General features: G+C 54.4%; 1 protein-coding gene across 8 annotated transcripts in view; it reads left to right on the plus strand.

Annotated features, from left to right (window-relative positions):
- Positions 1-837: 837 nt before the first annotated feature.
- The window catches only part of ITPRIP (inositol 1,4,5-trisphosphate receptor interacting protein), a 59,727-nt gene continuing 41,251 nt past the window's right edge, over positions 838-19,313 (plus strand). For 2 of the 8 annotated variants that reach the window (XR_014253481.1, XR_014253482.1), the window contains exon 1: positions 1,481-1,594. The gene's annotated coding sequence lies outside the window, so the exon portion shown is untranslated. Of the gene's footprint in view, positions 937-956; positions 1,595-6,553; positions 6,737-8,392; positions 14,550-19,313 lie in introns of those variants that run through there. The other 6 variants (XR_014253480.1, XM_082425245.1, XM_082425246.1 and 3 more) reach the window with 6 other exon arrangements.

Here is a 19,313-nt window from a genome sequence, read left to right on the forward strand (position 1 = left end):
CAAAGGTAATAGATGTTGCTTGTATAAGCAAACATACACAGCCAGATAGAAAATGCTGAAACAACTTTGCACACAGGACAATCCCAGAGGGCATTCAAGCATGAACCTTGGCGTTCCACCACACATAACCCTGACTTCTTACCCCAAGGATTAGAAGGCATGCTTAGTGGTGCTCAGTCCAGGGTCCCCACCTCCCAGGAATTTCCCCCACCTCCTTTGGGGTAGGTGGGTGAATACCCCACCTATCCAACTAGCAGACATTTTGGAAATACATCGCCCTTTCAAGAATGTTTGCCCAGATCACCCTATTCCCCACCCCTCCCCACCAGCCCCCAAAACTCTGCCATAACTGTCCCTGATGTAAGGAAAGAGCTGCGAGCAGCAGCAGAAGCTTGAAAACAAGAGTAACCTGGGCCAAGGGCCAGGGAGTCTATTTTTAGAACTTGTTCTCATTGCCTGTTTATCTTTCAGACTCAGCCTAATGTCTTCCAGGCGACTGTTAAAGCTATTTGGCTGGCTTGCTGAGGAGAGGAAGAAGGTGATCTAAAACCAAACAGCAGTGGCAATGGTGATAATCATTCGGACAGTGTGTTCTCATAATTTCCCCCAATGTACCCTCAATGCCGTTTGATTCCCGCAAAGCCACTTACGTAGGATTTATTCAAGCCCTTCCCAGCCACTTTTACTGGCTGTGGAATTTGGGCAGGTCACAAAGAGAAGATAATAGGTTATGGATTTCATAACCCATCAAGTATGACCGGGTGCTGCTGTCCCTCCTGGCCTGTTCCTCGCATCTTAAATAGGGATCTAACATCCCAACTGTAAACAGGCTTCAGACAGTAAAGCGCCCTCTACAGACAAAAGCATTTAGTCATGACTCTCCTTTGTGCCCGGTTAGTCAGGAAAAGACGATGCATTCATTTATCATAGCATTTGGTGAGTTATTTTACTCGACTCAAGCGGCAAAAGAGAAAAGGGCCGGCGTTGGGTCTCGATTTATATTTCCCTCCAGAGGACAAAATAGGTGGCCCCTGGAATTCCACAGCTTGTAAAACGCGCCGCGGAAAACGCTAGTAGGCGTGCTGGAACTTAACCCCTTCCTTTCCGCCCGCCCAGAAAGACTTTTAAGGGCGTCTTCTCCTGACTCCCTGTCCATTCGCCCCAGATTACTCCAGTAGCCAGATTCCGTCTCGCCCGATCACCTTCCAGTTCTGCTGTCCCCTCTGGAGTTTCTGGGGTGGTCGATGGGCAGACCGCCCTGGCGGACCCTGGGTCCAGCCCCTCCTAACCCTCATGGTCCACCTTAAGGAGCCTCCGCGGCCGGGAGTAGAGGCGGGTGTTTTGTTCTTATAAGGAGGAAAAGTTTCTTTGACATCCAGGAAATGAGTAAGTCTGAAGCCCTTTAGAGCCTGTTGATGGGGGCCAGAAGGCGGGAGCCGGCCGGGGTATCGCCGTCCCCGTCCCTCTAATTGCCGGGCCGGACGCTCAGCCGCAGCCGCCGCCAGACAGCGGATTCGGGGCTCCCGGGACCCGCGAGCGCAGCCGGGGCTCGCGCGGTCTCTCCGGAGCCGGGGAGCGGGGACCAAAGCTGAACGTAAGTATCGGGCCCGCGGCCGCGAGGCTCTGCGTCCTCCCCGGGCATCTCGAGTGCTGGAAGGAAGAAGAGGGACCAGGCGGAGCTGCGCCGGAGATGGAGGAGGATTGGAGCGGGGTGCCCGCCCGGCCCTCCCGGGTCTGGGCTGACTTGGGGAACCCGGTTACGGCGCCCGAGCAAAAGCGGGGGTGCTGTCCTCTCCCTCCTCGCGCCGCGCGGGGTCCTGCGTCCCAGCCTCTCCGCTCGGGCCTCTCCCGGGCCGCGGAGACCCCAGTGGGCGCTTCATTGCAGCCCCGCGCGGCTGGCAGCTCCTGCTCCGCGCGGACCGAGCCGCGGTGCCGGAAGCGGGACCAAGTTGCTGTTTCTACCGCCCCGAAGATCCGTTACTTTCGACCTTGCGAGCAGAGTGCTAGAGCTGAAAGAGTGGTCGAGTCGTCCTGCTCCTTCGCTCCCTTCGCTCCTTCTTTCCCTTCCTGGAAGGAGGGAGTAGGTGTGAAGCCTGTTATTTTCTCGGTTTAAGGTAGTGAAGCTATGAGGTTGCTGGGGCCGATTAAAGCCCCCGCCGCTTCCTCTTTCGGGCCTATTAGTGGAGGAGACCCCACGCCGTGCGGAACTTTCTCTTGCGGCTGCAGCTAGTCTGCCACCTGACCTCTGATAGCATCCCAGACCCCTTCCCAGAGTTTCCAACTTCCTGGCTGCTGGGTTGGGGGGACTCAGACTCCCCAGGGCTGGGCTTCTTCCCATTCAGAATGCTCTTTCTCTTTAAAAACAAAACTGCTGCCTCCCAGGAAGGGAAAATATTTTACTGAACCTCTCAGGGACCACGCTTTGCCTTTTGCTCCTCTGACTGGTTTGAGAACCACCCCTCCCTCCCTCCCCCCCCCCCCCCAAAAAAAAAAAGTAGAAGAGTACCAGCCACTGGTGGATCCTGGACCCTATCCTTTTGGATCTAAGTCGGTTTCAGAGTCCTGTTCTTTTTTCCTTTGTTCCTCTTTTGGATTTGACCCAGGGCCCTTCCCTTTTACAAACCAGTTCTACCCCGGAGAGGCTGCCAGGTAAAGCAAATCTGTGCTGGGTGCAGTCACAGGTCCAAGTCAGCCTGGAAAATGGCCTGGTAGACAGGTAGAATTGCTGCCGTTCACCTCTTATTAATAACGTAATAGGCTGTGCTTCTGAATCCTCATCCCAGCCTACGTGCCTAAGTGGCTTTCATTGTTTGCGAATTCGCTGTGTGCTGCTGCTCCTGGCCATCCTGCCCTCATAGTTTCCACTGTGGGTAACCATAAAGTGGTTAGACCGACTCTCCAATGGGAAGGCTTTTGTTCAAGTGCCATCCTCTAGCTCCGTAATTTTCAAAGATGCAGCAGTTTCAAGCTCCAGCTTTCGGGTGGCAAGGATCTGAACTTTTATCCTCATGCCATCAGCCCAGAAGTTGTCACCTTACCAAGAACGCCTCCTGGCTCCTGCAGCGCCCATGAGGGAAACAAAGACGAGGGTGTGTGGGTGAACTTTTTATCTGAGGGCAAGAAAGGGGAGGAACTTCTGGTAGAGACCTCTGGCAAGATTGTCCACCTGAGAAGGTATCATCTGGGAGGAACCTGGTTTTGTATTTTTTCCTTCTTGGACCCCCTGGCATCAATAAAGAGAAAGAAGATGGGGGATTCTGTCTGAGGGAGAGGGTGCACATCTGGGAGGGGGTCTGGAGTGCACAGCCCTGTTCCCGCTTGTCCGCAGGAGAGAGGATGGAATGCCATGGAGGGTCTGGGAGGGGCTTCTTGTGAGGGAGAAGGGAATGAACTGGCAATATTTCCCCCAGGTTTGAGAAGCCTAGGGGGACTTGGCTCTGGCCTTCAGGAATCTCCAACATTGTCACTTGAGAAGAGGAGACTTGCTCTTTCTGGCCTCAGAGACTCACTGGGTGGGAGAAGCAGGAGACAGATCTTACTTACTTAGAAGTAAGGGGGAACTTACCGACAACTAGAGCTCCTCAGTAGGTAAAGCGCTGCCATCACTGTCAGCAGACAGGTGGCCATCAACAATTACGAAGGAGAAAGTCCCTTCAGAGTCAAGACACTGTGGCTCCATGTTTGGAGTGCAGAGTTCCCTCAATAGGAGGGCAGCCCCTGGGGGATCCTGGGGAAGGCTTTACCCCACAGGCGTCCTAAGGGAGGGGCAAGTGCTCCAGGTATGCTGGGCACCTGAGGAGCAGAACCGTACTTGGGGCTGGGGCTAATCTCGTCTTGCTGCGGAGGGGGACATAGCCATGAGAGTGCCGAGAGCTGATAATAATAACCTCCAAGGCTGCTGCAAGCCTCTTCCATCCTTTGCATGAATTAGAATAAGGTGCTTCCTCTTGGCAAGAGGATGGCACCCTGGTGCCATTTAGAAAAAGGGGCCTCATCTGGGTGGACAGAGCCAAGGCACATAGCTGGGCAAGCAGCATGCGAGCTGGATTCATCCTCACCACCCCGCAGCCGGGTGTTCGTGAGCAGTGTACCACCCATACAACTGTACACAGCAGCCCTGATAACCAACAATTAGTGAGGGCTTAACATTTGCCAGGCTTTTTTTTTTTTTCCCAAAACCACTTTGTCTGTATTAACTCATTTAATCTTCTCAGTAGCCCAGTGACATAGGTATTGGTATCACCATTTTATAGTCAAGGAAACTAAGGCACAGAGAAGTAAAGTATTCAGAATGTTCCAGTCACTGAGCATTCACGGAGCAAGAAGCAGTTTAAGCTTCAAAAGCTAGTTTGGTTGGGGGGCCCTCATGAAAAAGAGAGAAGGGCGGTTGCTCTTTTTCTTTGTCAAAGGAAGTAATACCTGCTCTCAGCTCAGACGGAAAAAGACGTAAAACTCACCCGGCAGCCAAAAGAAAGGAAAGAAATAGGCAGGCCTGGCCTCGGGGGGCTGATGGGGTGGCCTGGCCCAAGCCTCAGATGGCTTTCCTTCTTAATCGCTAGGCAGTGTGAGGTCGCAAATCCAGTTTGGGGCCTGGCATGAGGGTGGTGCGTAAGTGCTGCCTGCTGCCTGCTGCCTGGGCGTGGTGCAGAGGAAAGGCACCACGCAGGGCCCCTGACCTAGGCAGAGAACGCCTGCCGGAGTGGACGATGGGAGAAGTATCTGAACACGCTGTCCTGACACTTCCAAGCCCCACAGGCCCCATCCCTGTCCAGTGCTGTTCACGTGCAAACGCCCTTCCCAAGCTCGTCCAGGAAGACTTTCCAAAACTCCATTTCACAGCTCCATATATATGGTCATTTATTTTTCACACTATACATTTCAGCACTTAATTAGGTGCAACAGAGCATTTTACTACGTACTGTCCGTAGACAGTATTTTAAACAAAATAGGCTTCTCAGCTAATGGGAAAGTCACGATGTCTCCTGGAAAGGGTCGGCTGGTGCCTAGCTGATTTCCCAGAAGGGTGGTGTTTACCTGCATCATGTCACCTGTCCCAGAATCTGACTCTTAGCTGTGCCCTCTAGAAACCCCATCTCCACAATTTTCAGCACGGTTTGGACTTGGGCTACTGAGTCATCTCAAGAGAGCTCCCCGAAGTGAGTGTACAAATAAAATGGCTAGTGTATTAACTTGCTAGGAGACTTTGTGACTATCGTGCAGCCTGAATGATACCTGCTTCTTGCGTCCTGGGCAAGGCACATGGGAAACCAAAGATCAGAAGGCAGCTTCTGCTTGGCAAAGCTGGATTCAGATCAGGGGAGGGAGAGGGCAGGGGGAGTGATGGTCCAATAGCATGGGCTCTGTTCACTTCTGTGGCCCCTCACCAGTGGAGAGATACCTGCCAGGTAGACTAGCGCTCCTGTATGCTGTGTGTATCTCCTTGGCCAGTCCCTCAAAGGCAGTGTACCGGTAGGATTTCTCCCTGTCCTCTTTCATAATTTAGCAGTTTTTATTTTATTTACTTATTTCATTTAGTGCTTTCTAAGCATTAGCTCCCAACTACATTGAGTTGCATTTGCATAAGTTAAAGAACTACTATAAAATTTCAGGGTTGTAGGTTCAGGCCACAGGGGTAAATGCTGCACTCAAATCAAGGGGGTGGTCAGGTGACCTGGATGGGTCAACAAGAAGTCAAGCAGAACAAAGAAACGTGGTCCCTAGTCAACACGGATGCTCAAGGAAGTGGAAGGCCCAGGACTGGCCACTTACTGCAGCCCCTGTGTGAGCATGGGCATGGTGAAGCAGTCCTAAGTGCTTGCTTTGGCTGCCTCAGCCACCTGGCCTGCCCAGCTAGCCTCTTTGGACTTAAAGGGCTCTCCTTGGTCTCTGTCCAGGCCCCCTCATGGCTCATCTTTAGAAAGCCACAGCCTCCAGGTGCCGCAGAGCCAAGGAGGTATGACTCACATGGGCTTTGGAGTAGGGAAGGCTTGGGTTCAGTCCTGGCTCCACTGCTCAGGAGTTGGGCGATCTCAGGAGTTGGGCAAGTGCGTTGACTACTCCAAGCCTCAGCCCTGTCATCGGTAAAATGTGGATAACCCCTCATAGGGCCTGCTTATGAAACACTGAGCACAGCGCCTGGTGCAGACCAGTATCTGGCTAGTATGAGCTCTTAAAGACAGTAGAGGTCAACGGAGGGTCTGCATTCTCTGCCAGATTGGGACCCTCACTTCCCCCATTAGTGCCACTGCTCCCTCCTCTGAGGTCTGGGCAAAGGGCAAGGCCACAGGGACCCAGATTATCCCAGATGGTGAGAAGGAGATCATTGGTGCCCTTGCGTGGGGTTCATTCAGAGCTGAGGATAAAGCTGCCCAGCCAACCTTTTGACTGACACTGGGAGAGGGAAAGTCAGGTTTGAGGCATGGCCTAAACAGGCATCCAGAGGGGAGAGAAGGGTGAGAACGTTTTCTGGGACAAGAAGAGGATCATTTGGTTGTGCCCAAGAGGTGTATAGGATCCTCCTGAGCAGTTTGGGACCTGTGACGTTTTCCTGTAGAAAGCACATCCCCCTCCATCCACGTGGCCTACCCCATGACATCAGCGGAATGGAAGTACCTCACAGGTGACATCACTGTTGCCCAAGGCAACACCTCCACCTTAAGTCAGACGGGGGGAACAGGAACCACCCAACTGTAAGACACGTTGACGGGAAGGAGCTCAGAAGGCATTACATCCACAGGTGTGTTTCTTAGAGGATGGGCCAGGGGAAGAGGGCGGGGCTGCTGGCCACAGGTCTGGGCTATGAGCCAGTTGGCGGAAGGTCTTCGGGCCTTGGATTTGCCCCGAGGGAGCAGAGCACAGCTGTCAACATGCTATCTTGTTTAGTTCTCTGAACTGCAACTGGGAGCAAAATGCATGACTCCTAAGGGGCTTCTGGTGGCTTCCATGGCTCTGGGTCTCCCTTCTACCGCCTGAATCAATCCATGAAGGGGGTAGGGCAAGAGCAGGCCAGAGCAGTGATGGGGAGATCAGAAAAGTGGCTTTCCCTTCTTCACCGACCCCTCCCCTCCCCCAAAGGAAAGTGAGAAACAAGGCTGCCCACGTCCTTCCTGTGGGGGCTGACTTAAGAGAGAACCTTCATTCATTGATGGAGCGAGCATGTATTTATTGTGCACCTACGATGTGCCAGGGCCCTCGCTGGGGCTCCTGTGGCCTCACAGAGCTTTCGGATTGAATGCGCACAGAGGAGGAATGTCCGGAATCCACTGCCCCAGGAGTAGGTACCAGCTGGAAATAGAAGCAAGGTCTCAGAGTTCCCTCTCACCCAGCTCTGGCATTCCCTGTGGAATTCTAGGTGGGCTAAATGAGACCTGTGGAATCCCTTCCTCCCCAGCAGTTTATGCCAGAATTTGAGGGTGTTTGAGATGTACCAGAGATTTGGTGAGTCGTGTTAGAGAGGACAGCCATGTTCACAGTGTCCTGCCTAAGGACAGAATCCCACGAAGTCTGAGTGTCAAAGGTGAGAAGACAACAGGCAGACCACCAACCCCAGGTCCCCTCCTGCTCTGTGATAATGACAGACAGGGCTCAGTTTCCCTGTCTGTTTAATGGGGACAGTAATGGCCAGTACCAGGTCATATTCAGAGCACTTTGAGATCCTCTGATGGAAGTCCCAAGAAAAAAATTCAAAGCCCACAACGTTTAAGTGGCTCACTTCCAGGTGAATAACACAGTGAGGCACTCTGCTGCCCAGGAGGAGGGGCTCCGCTTGAAGCTCTCCTGGACCTTCTCCCTCCAGGTTATTTCCCTGCAGCAGATGCAGGAGAGCCTCCTACCAACCTGCATCAAACCAAAGGGAGGGCGTTGTCATCATTTTGGCCCTGCTGGTTGGTGCAAAGCCACGTGCTCATAACAAACTGTTCTCCTGGGAACCTGTTTCAATAGCCTTCTTAGTAGCAGTCAGGGGACCTGCCTGGAGTTTATGAAAAGGTCCTTTGTTTGCTGAGACTTTGTTTCAGAGTCACTGAGGAGGCAGGCATGCCTGGGCTGGAGGGGAAGAGAGTGGGGATGCCTGGGCCCCACCCCCGTGTGCTGCCCCAGAGGCCCCCATGCATCCATGCCTTTTCCTCCTGATGCCTCACCCCCAAACCCACCACCCAGGGTTAGAAGAGACCTCACTCCCTTTTCCTAATCGACTGCAGAGGAGGCTTCCCCAGGAAAAGCCATCTCCGATATCCCAGGCCACACTCCCAGAATCTCTGGGTGGAAGGAACATCATAGGTTCATTAAGTCTGACTCCCTGCTTCATGCCCATATTTCACCTAAATTGTCACCTGCTTTTCCCTAAACAGTGCAGGGAAGGAAAGCCCACAGGTGCATGACTGATGTTTCACAGGTCACTGAGCAACATGGTGTCATGGGAAGATTGGAGGCTTGAAAGTTGGGCAGTCCTGGGTTCAAATCCTGTCCCTGTGATGTTGAGTGGATGGCCTCCCCTCTCTGTGCTTCAGTTTCCTTATGAGGATAGTGACTCCTTCAGAGGTTTATTGTGAGGATGATATAGCAATGTAAAGCATTTTGCACAATGATTAAATCTCAATAAATGTAGTGCATTGGTTGCTATTTACTAAACCCTCCCCTGGGTGTCAGGGCCATGCGGCTCCTCTGGTATTCTCCAGAAAGGGGGAGTTGCTCGTCACTCTACCAAGGGTTGCTCCTCTGCTTCTTTTCTTACCTGATTTGCATCAAACCCTGTCATCCGCCATTTATCATCCATTTCTAGAAGGCTCTCAAGCGAGGAGGTGGGTGTCAAGGAGAGACGCAGCTGGGGGTCAGATAACTTGTGTCAGAGTTCATTCCTGGGTCATTATTGTGGTCAGCGCTGGTGGTGAATCAGTCAGCCTGCAATTAGCTGAAGGCTGTCCAGACCTAAAGTGGCTGTGGTCTGTCTCCAGGGGTGTGCCTGGGTTTTTGCTCACATTTCCCGAGTCGCTTACCACTGTTAGTGCTTTGCTTTGCTTTTCTAACGGCAGGGTGCCTCCCAGGAAAAAAACTTAGAAGTTACTTCATCCAGGATGCCCTACTCCATTCCCATCTCAAATTCCTGCTCCTGGGAGTAAAGGCAGTGAGGTTCTTTTCCCAGTCCTGACTTCATTCATTCATTCATTCATTCAGCAAGCATCCATGGAGCGCCTGCACCTTTAATGCCAAGCATCAGAGACCAACACCGGTTTCTCCTTCTAGGTTCAGTGGAGGAGCTTTCAGTGTCGCTGCCAGATGGGCAGGAGGGAGCTGTGAACTTCCCAGGTGCCAGACTTCCTGCTCTCCCTCTGTGGCAGCCCCTGGGGGCCTTTAGAAGAAAACGGGGAGGTAGAGGAGACAACTTCACCCTGTCCCCAGGCTTCTGGAGGTGCTGCAGGGATACAGGCCACACCCCTCTGCCCAGAGGAGTCCCTAAGATGCACCCGGCAGGATTTAACAAATCAAAATGGAGACCTGGCCTTGTCACCAATACCATTGCCAATAACAATGTCCTTTACAGAGCACGACCATGTGACTGCCATGCTGTGAAGTAGGTGCTATTGTCACAGCAAGTGGGAGAACCAGGATTCAAAGCCGGGCCTCTGATTCCAGAGTTTGGCCCCTTTGCTGCTAAGCCTCTACAAAGCGTTAAGCTCTTCTGAACTGAAGAGCTTTGAGCTATTTCTTTCTGGGTGGCCTTGGGACGGGAGTACAACATGTCCAGGTGAACTCAGCAGTGTCAGTGGCTGCTTGCACCCTACACCAGCCTGAGCTGTGTGTTGGTTCTGGGACACCTACTGTGTGCCGTGTGCAGCCTCGAGCAGAAGCCAGGACAGAGCGTAGGCATCCTCCCAACCGCATCATCACTCCATCCCTGTGGCTGGAAAACCATGTGGTTGTGGGTCGTTGTTTTGTGTAATTCACAGGGAGGGTGATTGTGTTCATAGATGATTCTGGGGCTCGTTTTTCTAACAGTTCCTGGCCTCACAGCCTAGGCCCCCAGCTTCCCCTGGTGGAGGAGAACTGGTTTGCTCTGACGACTGATGCAGCCCTGGTGAGGGAGGACAGGCAGACTGGCTGCTCTGTTTTCAGCCCAGGTCCCTGCAGCAGAGAGCACAGTCAAGAGGCCAGACACAACTCTTAAGTTTTTTACAGCTGTGTTGGCCTCCCTCTTGCCTTTGTGTCTCTTGCTGTTCCCCTTTATTAGGATGAAAGGCGTCCTTAGATCTTTGCAGTCACAGAGCATGACTCGTGTGTGTGTGTGTGTGTGCATGCGTGTGTGCGTGTGTGTGTGTGTGTGTGTGTGTGTGCAGGAGGCCCAGAGCACTTCCCTTCCTCCCCATCTCTCTCCCCCTCTCCCAGCCCAGCTGGGGCCCAGGCATTGTGTCAGGTACACCCGAGCCTCAGGGACCAGGTTGGGAACGTGGCCTGGGACTTCACCGTGTAGGGGCCAGCATCCCTCTAAGCCAGAACGTGAGTAACAGGATTAAGAGGCGCTGGGTGGGGAGGGAGGGAGTGGGGGACCTGACTCTGTGGCCACAGAAAAGCCACCGGGGCCCATCCCCCCACGCCCATGCCGGAGAGGCCAGGGCTCACAGGGGAGGGGGCTGCTGGGCAGTGACAGGCTATTTGATCCCATCCATCCCAGCTCTGAGACAGGGGAGCGGGTGGCCGAGCGAGGGCCTTGTCTTCCCTTTGTTGTCCTTCGTGTTTACTCTCTGCTTCCTTCTCCACCCCCTCAAGTCTCCTCCCCTAAGCCTGTGTGTTTGCCGGCGGCAGCGTCCGGAGCCGGCTTCCCGCGCCCCCTGCTGCAGACTTCCCTCCCTGCCCCATGGCAAAAGTGGGGTTTGTCCTGAGTATTTGCTGCTGTGCTTGGAGGCCTGGGGTGTAGAAAACACAAGGTGAAGGGAGAGACAGCGGACAAGTTTGGGAGCCCTGGCCTGGCTGCCCTGAGGTGGGCGTTCCTGTTCCCTCTGGGCAGCCGCTCTTGTGAGTGAGATGGGGCCCATGGGCAGAGGGGAACTCGTGAGACACACTAGTTCAAGCCAAGCCAGCGTCTGACAGTCATGAGGGCTGCTTCGCTGTGGGAAATGGTTAGCCCTGAGCTCCTGTTGTTAAAATGCACCCTGTGATTTCAGGTCTAGAAACCTGATGAGGGAATTGGGGGTCAAGGGAGGCCCTTGGGTGCACGCTTGCTGTAGGAAATGCATCCTTCCTAAGAATGGAGACGTTTATAGAGGCCGTCTTTAGAAAGCGGGTGTCTCCCATGTGCAACGTGTGAGCTGCTGGGTCCCCAAGGTCGCCTGCCCTGTCCTTAGCACACTAAGCAGGCAGCCCTGCATTTGGTCTCTGCCAGGCGCTCTGCAGAGTGTTAAGGCAAACAGGCCCACCTTGACCCAAGAGGAGCCCAACCAAGGAAGGCAGTGGGATAAGACCAGATCTCAGGCAAGCAGCTCGCTGTTATGAAAGAGTAGCCCGGGGTCCACCGGGGAGGCAGCAGGGTCTGGAGCCTTGGGCCTGGCATGGTGTCTGGCTCCTCTGCTCTCTTCCTACATGTGTGACCTTGAGCAATTGCTCAACCTCTCATCGCCTTGGGCTCCTGCCTGGGAAATGGGGCTGCTACACAGGTGAAATGAGCTAAGAATAGAGGCTTGAGGAGCAAGTGTTTGTTGGGTCCCTGCTAGGGGCGCATCTATGGAGACACCACCTACACAAGGCACCAGACACCAGCCTGCACTCGGAGGGGCTTAATAAATAGGCCATCTCCCTCCCCTTATTCTTCTATCCCTTTCAAGAAAGAAGGATTTGTCTCAGAAGTTGGGGGAGGGAGGGATCTGGAAGAATCTTGGAAGCGGTTTCTGAAATGGGCTGACCGTGAGGACCATTGGGTAGGCTTAGGCATGGACATTGCAGGGAATGGTGGGAAAGTAAGCCTAGGAGGTGTTCAGAGGACAGTAGGTAATCTGAAGTGGCCCGGGCAGGAGGGAAGCGACCTGAGAGGTCCCCTGAGGCTGGTTGAGATCAGGCCCTGAACATCAGACTGAACTAAAGCTCAGACCTGTGTCTCATGGACACAAGAACTCCCTGAAGTGGGGCAGGGAGACCTCCAGGGCCAGGGCTACCTGAGGTGTCTGGGAATTAGGGAGAGCTTAGAGGAGCTGATTCCAAAGGACCACGCCGGGCCAGAAGGGAGAGTCCCATTGGTGTGGAAGCCCCAGGCTTTGGTGCACAGCGATGGCTGCGGCAGCTGGGGAGGTTGGAGGTGCCCAGCAGAAATGGGAATGTCAGTGGCCAAACTGGGAGGGGAGGGGGGTGCATTGTGCTTTGAGACTGCATTGGCCTCCTGGGGCTGCCGTAACCAAAGACCACAAACGCTTAAAACAACAGGAATCTACTATCTCATAGCTCGGGAGGCCAAAAGCCTGAAATCAGGGTACTCGAAGGACCACACTCCCTCCAAATGCTCTAAGGAAGAATCCTCTCTTGCCTCTCCCAGCTTCCTGTGGCTCCAGACCTTCCTGGGCTGTGGAGTATCACTCCAACCTCTGCCTCTGTCTTCCATCACCTTCTCCTCTTTGTCTGTTTTCTCCTTTTCTGTCTCTTTATAAGGACACTTGTCATTGAATTTAGGGTAATCCAGAACTGTCTCATCTCAAGAGTCTTCATTTAACTACATCCTTAAAGATCCTTCTTCCAAATAAAGTCCCATTCACAGGGTCCAGGTATTAGCACATGGACTTGTCTTTTTGAGGGCTGCCATTCGACCCACTGCAGTGACTTCCGGAGGAGCCCTGGGGAATATGGATGAGAGGGCGGGAGGTGTGGGCCCTGACTCAGGGCTGCCAGGGGAGCCTTTCCTTATCTCTGTGACCTGCAGGCCTCCTTGTCATCCCTTAGCCTCTGAGACCCCAGGCCGCAGTCTGTCTGTCTGTCCTAAGATGCTGTGATTTTCCATGACTCCCTGTGGGTCAGGGCCTCTGCTATGGGGAAGTCAGGCAGCATGGCTTGGAGGAAGGATGCCCTGTCCTTCCTGGGAGATTGATGGCTTCCCTGCCTTTTCCATCCCTTGCCCACTAAGGGACATGCATGGGCTATGATAGAGGAGCGGAAACAGGAAGGATGTGGGCTCTCCCACCCACGTGGCTGGAGTCCAGTCCACTGTCCTTCCTGCACCTGGGCTGGCTGGCTGCATGACCCCAGTCCAGAGGATGGGTTTGGCATCCTGGTGACTTTTTGGAAACGCCTCCCTCTTCCGAGAGTGGGCCTCGAGGAAACTTCACACTTTGGCAGGTGTGACTGGGCATCCTCTGTGAGTCTGGCCAGTGTGGCCACGTGCGGTGACAGCAGAGCTCACGTCAGTGGAAAGGCCACTCTCCTCGCAGTGTGCACTTTCCCACGGGCCCATCAGTAGGTCCACCTCTCTGGCATGGGGGCGGGGTCTCTGCTCTCCCCTTCATTCTGCCCTGCTCCCCAACCTCCATCAGGGCCCAGTCTTGACCCTTGGGGTTTCCCCAGGTTAGGGAGGGCTGGCGGGGGTCCAGCTCTCAGTCCTGGGGACCACAGGCCTTGGTCTGTAATCTGAGTGCTGCTGAGTGCACACCCATTAGGCCACACGGTCTCTCTCTTTCCTTCTAGTCCCTAGAGAGGCTGTGGGGAAGGCACGTATAAGCCCCTAGCACAAGCTGGTTAGGGTTATTCTGAGGGTGGCAGCTAGGGCCAACTGGGAGACACTGGGATAGAGTCAGCCCTGTACTTGGGGTGAAAAGTTGAGCCGGGGGGTATTCTGGGGAGTCCTGGATGCAGAGGTGCTAGCAGGTGGTGGTATGAGGGGGAAGAGTGAGGAGAGCCCCGGGGTCACGGGCTGCCTTGAGGGATGCTTGGTGGGGAGTGGGGGGCAGCAGTGGGCAGGGAGAGGAGGCGTGTGAGGGACAGCAGACTCTGGGTGGCCCACTGACATATTTTATTTGGCTCACATGGGTTTTAAAGAATTTTTGAAAGAGTAGAAGACATTGTAAAATTGGGATTTTGATAAAATCCAGATTTCTGGCTTCTCTTGGGGGAAACAAAAAAGATTATGCCATTTTGGGTGCATAGAACCCCAGTACAGTAGTTCCCCCTAGAGAAGGGCTGTTGGGCCCAGTTGTCTGGCATCGGCAGCCAAGCTCATCTGTAGTGGGGAAGTGTCCCCTCTCCACGCCCCTACTCCAGGCATGTCTCCCACTGCCACTCCTGCCCCCAGGAAGGGGAAAGGACATAAGGGAAGGGGCCCAGTGGCCCTGAGGGTGGCAGGTCCCAGGAAGGTGACACAGGCTGGAGGCCAAGACAGAGGTCCTGCCCAGTGGGAGGGGTGGAAGGTGATGGAGGCAGTCACTGCAAAGACACTGAGAAGAGGCGGCCCTGGGGGCCCAGAACCGCACCCTTTCTACCCACTTGCTCAATTAATTTTTGCTGGTCCTCTTCCTTCCTCTTTCCTCACTTCCTTTCCTTGCGCGCCCCTCCCTCTGCCCACGCCTGAGGCCTGCCAGCGTCCCGCTGCCACCCCCACCCCCAGTGCTGCTCGGCCCCCCTCCCCTCCCCACTAAACCGCCTCCCCCATCACTGTGTGGGATGCAGACGAAGAGAGTGGCTCTCTGGCCTTGCCCCTGCTGGGCCTTCCTCCTCTCCAGCAGGGAAGCCCCATCCTGTAAGGGTGGCAGGCAGTGGCTGCAGAGCTGCCCTTCTGGAACCGTCTGTGCTGAGTCTGTCTGTCCCTGGGTCCTGAGGCAACGAGGAAGGAGTGTGTGGAGCCCCATCACTCGCACAGCCGGCCGTCTCCTCCCAAGTATGGGATAAGCCAACTCCCACTGACACACTGGGCGCCTGCAGGTGTCCGGCCTCATGCCTGGCGCCTGGAGGGGGGCCCTGGCTGGCACCGTAGGTGGGAAGGCAGGGACCCATGGGTAAACCAACGCAGGAAGGCGGCCTGACCCGCAGGAGTTTGGAGAAGGGCAGGTTCCCTGGAGGACAGGTCCCTGAGCTGGCCCTGAACGGCGGGTGCTATTGAACAGCAGGAAAGCTGGTCAGACTCCAGCACGCGGCCTGGGCTCTGCCGGAGAGAAGCGTGCAATCGGGGATGAGACAGGCGGGACCACAGGAGGCGCGCCTCACAGAGCTCAGACGGACTGCTCCTGGCGCCCACACTCCAAACCAACACTCAGGGTCAAACTCTGTGCTCTGCATTCAACCTCTCTTTTCTTTTTTCTTTTCTTTTTTTTTTTTTTTTTTTTGGTCTGTGTGGCATGTGGGATCTTAGTTCCCCAACCAGGGATCGAAACCACGCCCCCTGCGTTAAAAGCGCCGAGTCTTAACTCCTGGACCGCCAGGAAGTCCCCTCAATCTCTCTTTTCTTACAGTCCTGTTTCTCCAAGGCCTGAGAAACTTGAGGGACAGTCAACCTGATGATTTGGTGGTCACCACTGGCAGTGATGCCAGGGAGGTGGCAGGGCTTACTCAGTTTCCCATCAGCCCCTGGGGGATGGCGGTGGAGCAGAGAGAAGGGGCATACTCCGTCCCATACTGCGGTCCAGGGAATCTCAGAGCCCACCCAGTGAACCTCCCTGACCATCAGTCCCTTCACAAGGTAGGGGTGTTGCAACTACCTAACTGGTGTTCTGAAAACAAATGACAAAACACACGCAGAGTAATTAGCTTCCTATCAGCTGTTATGAAAACATCACCATCTTCCACTAATCCTCTCCTGTCTGTGAGGGTCCACAGGGTGATGTCCAGCCTGCCTGGACCACTTCCACCTTCACCCATCTCTCAGTCAAGTGTGTCTCCTCGTTACGCCTCAGTAGAATGGGGCTTAGATTAGAACCACTCTAAACTCTGACTTTCTTAAATGTGTGGATTTATTTCTCCCAAACAACATGTATGTCATTAGCCAGGACTGTGAAACTCCAGCACAAGGCCAAGCACACAGGAGGGGTTCAGCCCAAACTTATCAACAGTTTGGGTCTCCCTTAGCCCCTTCTTTCTCAGGAGGCCCAGAACCTAAGCAATGGGAAAGGGACTCAAGTCACCCAACGGGGCCTGGGCTACAAGTGCCCTCCCCTGCCATCAGCCCACCTCCTTATTCCATTTCGTAAGGACACATCAGCTCTCCTTTCGGCTCTGAAGATGACGCCAGGGCCTGAGCTACTTTTGCTGTGGTAATTAGCAGAGCTAATTGCATCTGACAGGCTGGGCGTGGGGCAAACCCTTGGCAAGCTCCAGGATCTGGGCTGCAGTGTCACTGGAGCCCCACCCTCCTCCTCCCTGGAGGCCTGCCTGGTTTGGGAAGGGGTGGTTCGCAAGCTGGAGTGGGCATTAGAACCACTTGGAGGTGCTGGCCCCGCCCCTGGAATTTCTGATCAGCAGGTCTGGGATAGCACCTGAAAATTTGCTCGTCTAACAAGTCCCCAGGTGATATTGGTGATGCTGAACCGTGACCACATTTGGAGAACCACTGTCCCAGGGGGCTGCTGGGAAAGGCGCCCCTGCTGCTGAGGCCACTGTCAGCCAGCCCTGGGAGGGGGCTGGTGGGTGACAGGGCAGAGGGGTGTTGATGAACATGTTGTGGGGCTGGACACAGGCTCCTGCTATTCTCAGTTTGTTGTAAGAATTGTCTGGAAGGAAGGGGCATGGTGGACGTGGAGCCAAGCAAATGGGCACAGGGAAGGTCTACAGACAAGGAGGGGCCCCCTCTCTGCGATGTTATAACCTATTGCTCATTCTGTCCTGTGAGGGCACTTGGTGGCCGTCTGCCTCCCAAATGGATTGTGGCGTTTCTACTACTGAGGATCATGGCACACTCATCTTTGTGGGCCCTGTAGCACCCAGCATGTTCCTTGCACACTGTAGGTGCTCTGTAAACATAACACAGTGGAAAGAACTTGAGCTTTGGCGGAGGCAGTCAGAGCAGGCTTTCTCAGCCCAGCTTTGCCTTTTCTAGTTGTGGGGCTAGAAAATTACTTCTCCTGGGCTATGGTTAACCCACCTGTGAAACAGGAGTGACACCCACCACCTAGAAGGTTACAGGGCTCACTGTGTGCAGTGCCCAGCACATCCTAGTGAGGGCTTGATAAATGTTAGTGTATCACTATTAGCCAACTCTTTTTTTTTTTTTTTTTTTTCCAGCCGTGCTGTGTGGCATGTGGGATTTTAGTTCCCTGACCAGGGATGGAATGTGTGCCCTCTGCATTGAGAGCACAGGGTCTTAACCACTGGACCGCCAGAGAAGTCCCACTATTAGCCAGCTCTCAGTGGCATTTATTGGATTAAGCTGTGGTGGGTGTGCTATAGGGGTCTGCGGGCCGTGGGAATGAGGGACCCACGGAAGGGAGGGGCCATCTTGGATTTCTCCCCCAGGGTCTGGGGCTTCCGGCCAAACTCAGAGTAAGGGCCTGAGTAACCCATTGGTCTGGGCCCACCACCTGCAGCCCTTTGCCCCAGCCCCTGCTGCCCCCGTGACCCTGGCCCTTTGCCAGGCTAAGTTTAGCCGTGACTTGCATGGGCCACTACGCTCTGTGGGCCGGGGCAGGGGTGGAGAGGAACTCAGCAGGTTTCCTGCCTGCTTCCGGGCAAGCAGACCAACAAAAGCCCTCCAAGTGGCCCAGGTTTATTTTCAAAGCCAAACCCAACTGGATGTCTCAGACTACATGTATGGGGCAGCCTTGTAGAGGTGAGAGCTTTGGGCCAAGGCAGAGGTGGACATACTCGCAATTGGGGGAAAGGGGCCCTTTGGTGAGTAGTGTGTGTGTATGTGTGCGCGTGTGTGTGTGTACGCGTGCATGCATGTATCCACGGTTTTGTGAGAGGCTCTCAGCTACTGTCCTGTCCCTGTGGTCTCCAAAAGTCCAAACATCCAGATTCTCCCCCCTCATTCTTCTGACCCCCGCAGCCCCTAGGGCAGTGTTCCTGTGACTCGGTTTGGGGAGGGGAAGTAGTGGAGGCTTCTAACCCAGCCCAACCTCGTGGGCACTGAGCAGCCACCGCCCTGTTCACCATCACTTCGGTGCCGCAGGCAGAGCCAGCCTGCACAGGAGGGTACCAGGAGCAAAATGACAGCTGGGATCCCATCCCATCCATGGGAGGGTGGAGGTGGTTTAAGCTGGGAGTGAGTCAGAGAGAACTCCACCTCCAGGAGGATCCAAGGCTCTCCCCATTTGCTTGGGGGCAGGGTGGAAGGAGTGGTGTGCCAAGGAACAGCAATCCCAGGGGAATATTTTGTGCTTTCAGAGCACTTTTGAGCATGTGTTCCTCCATGCCCATGGGAGTTGGGCAGGGCTGGTGTGCTTGACAGGTGAGAAAATAGGCCCATGGAGGCCAAGGGGGAAGGAGCTGGTATTGTAAGGTGCTGACCCTATGCCGGGCACTGTGCTCAGCACCTGAGGTGGATGGTCTCGCTTAACCTCCCTTCCTATGAAGGAGGGCCTGCTGTGAGCGCCGTCTCACAGGTACAGCAGTGGAGCCCCAGGGAACCCAAGTGACTCACCCAAGACCCCTCAGCAAGGAGCAGTCATGGTTCAAACCTGGGCCTGTCTGCTTCTACAGCCTGGGCTCCTTACTGTTTCCCTTGTGCTCCTGTTGAGTCTTGATTGTAAACTTGCTGTTGCCAGTGTTCCTGTGGCTGCCTGCTTCCTGCCCGAGTCCCTTATAGGGGCATCTGTGTGGCCCACTGCATCGCAAACCCCTGCAGGCAAGTTCATCTGCTATTCCCATCCCATCACAGCTACCCTTTTATAAGAAAACTTGCTCAGGGGCAAGCATTTTGCTGAGTGCTTTCTATGCATTATCGCCTTTACAACAGCAGATATAATTATTCCCATTTTACAGATGACGAGACTGAGGTTCTGAGAAGTTGAATGATTTGTCCAAGGTCACATATCCAGTAGGTACACATGCTGGGTGCTAAGTCGGTCCGTCTCCTCCAGAGTCCATCCTCTTAGCCCCTCATGCACTGTGTCAATTGTTCCAGTTGGTTAGGAGTTTTGAAACTTGCCTGCCCCAGTACAGCCCATCATCTTCCAGCAGACATGAGGACATATACAGGTAGCCCTGTGGAAGCTGTTGGAGAGGAGGAGGACTTCCCAGTCACAGGACTTGGTGATGGCACCCCTCCCCAGCTGGTAGCATCCTACCCTGAGTTGGCGTGGAAACTGACCTCTGGAATCAGGTGCTGCCAAAGACTTTTGCTGTGACTTGTCAGGGCCCGCTGTGCCCAAATGTGGCTGCCTACAGTAGAGGCCCGGAAGGGCCTCAAAACCCCCAAATTA

This window comes from Balaenoptera physalus (assembly GCF_965194825.1).
Source record: "Balaenoptera physalus genome assembly, chromosome: 14".
Classification (NCBI taxonomy): Eukaryota; Metazoa; Chordata; class Mammalia; order Artiodactyla; family Balaenopteridae; genus Balaenoptera; species Balaenoptera physalus.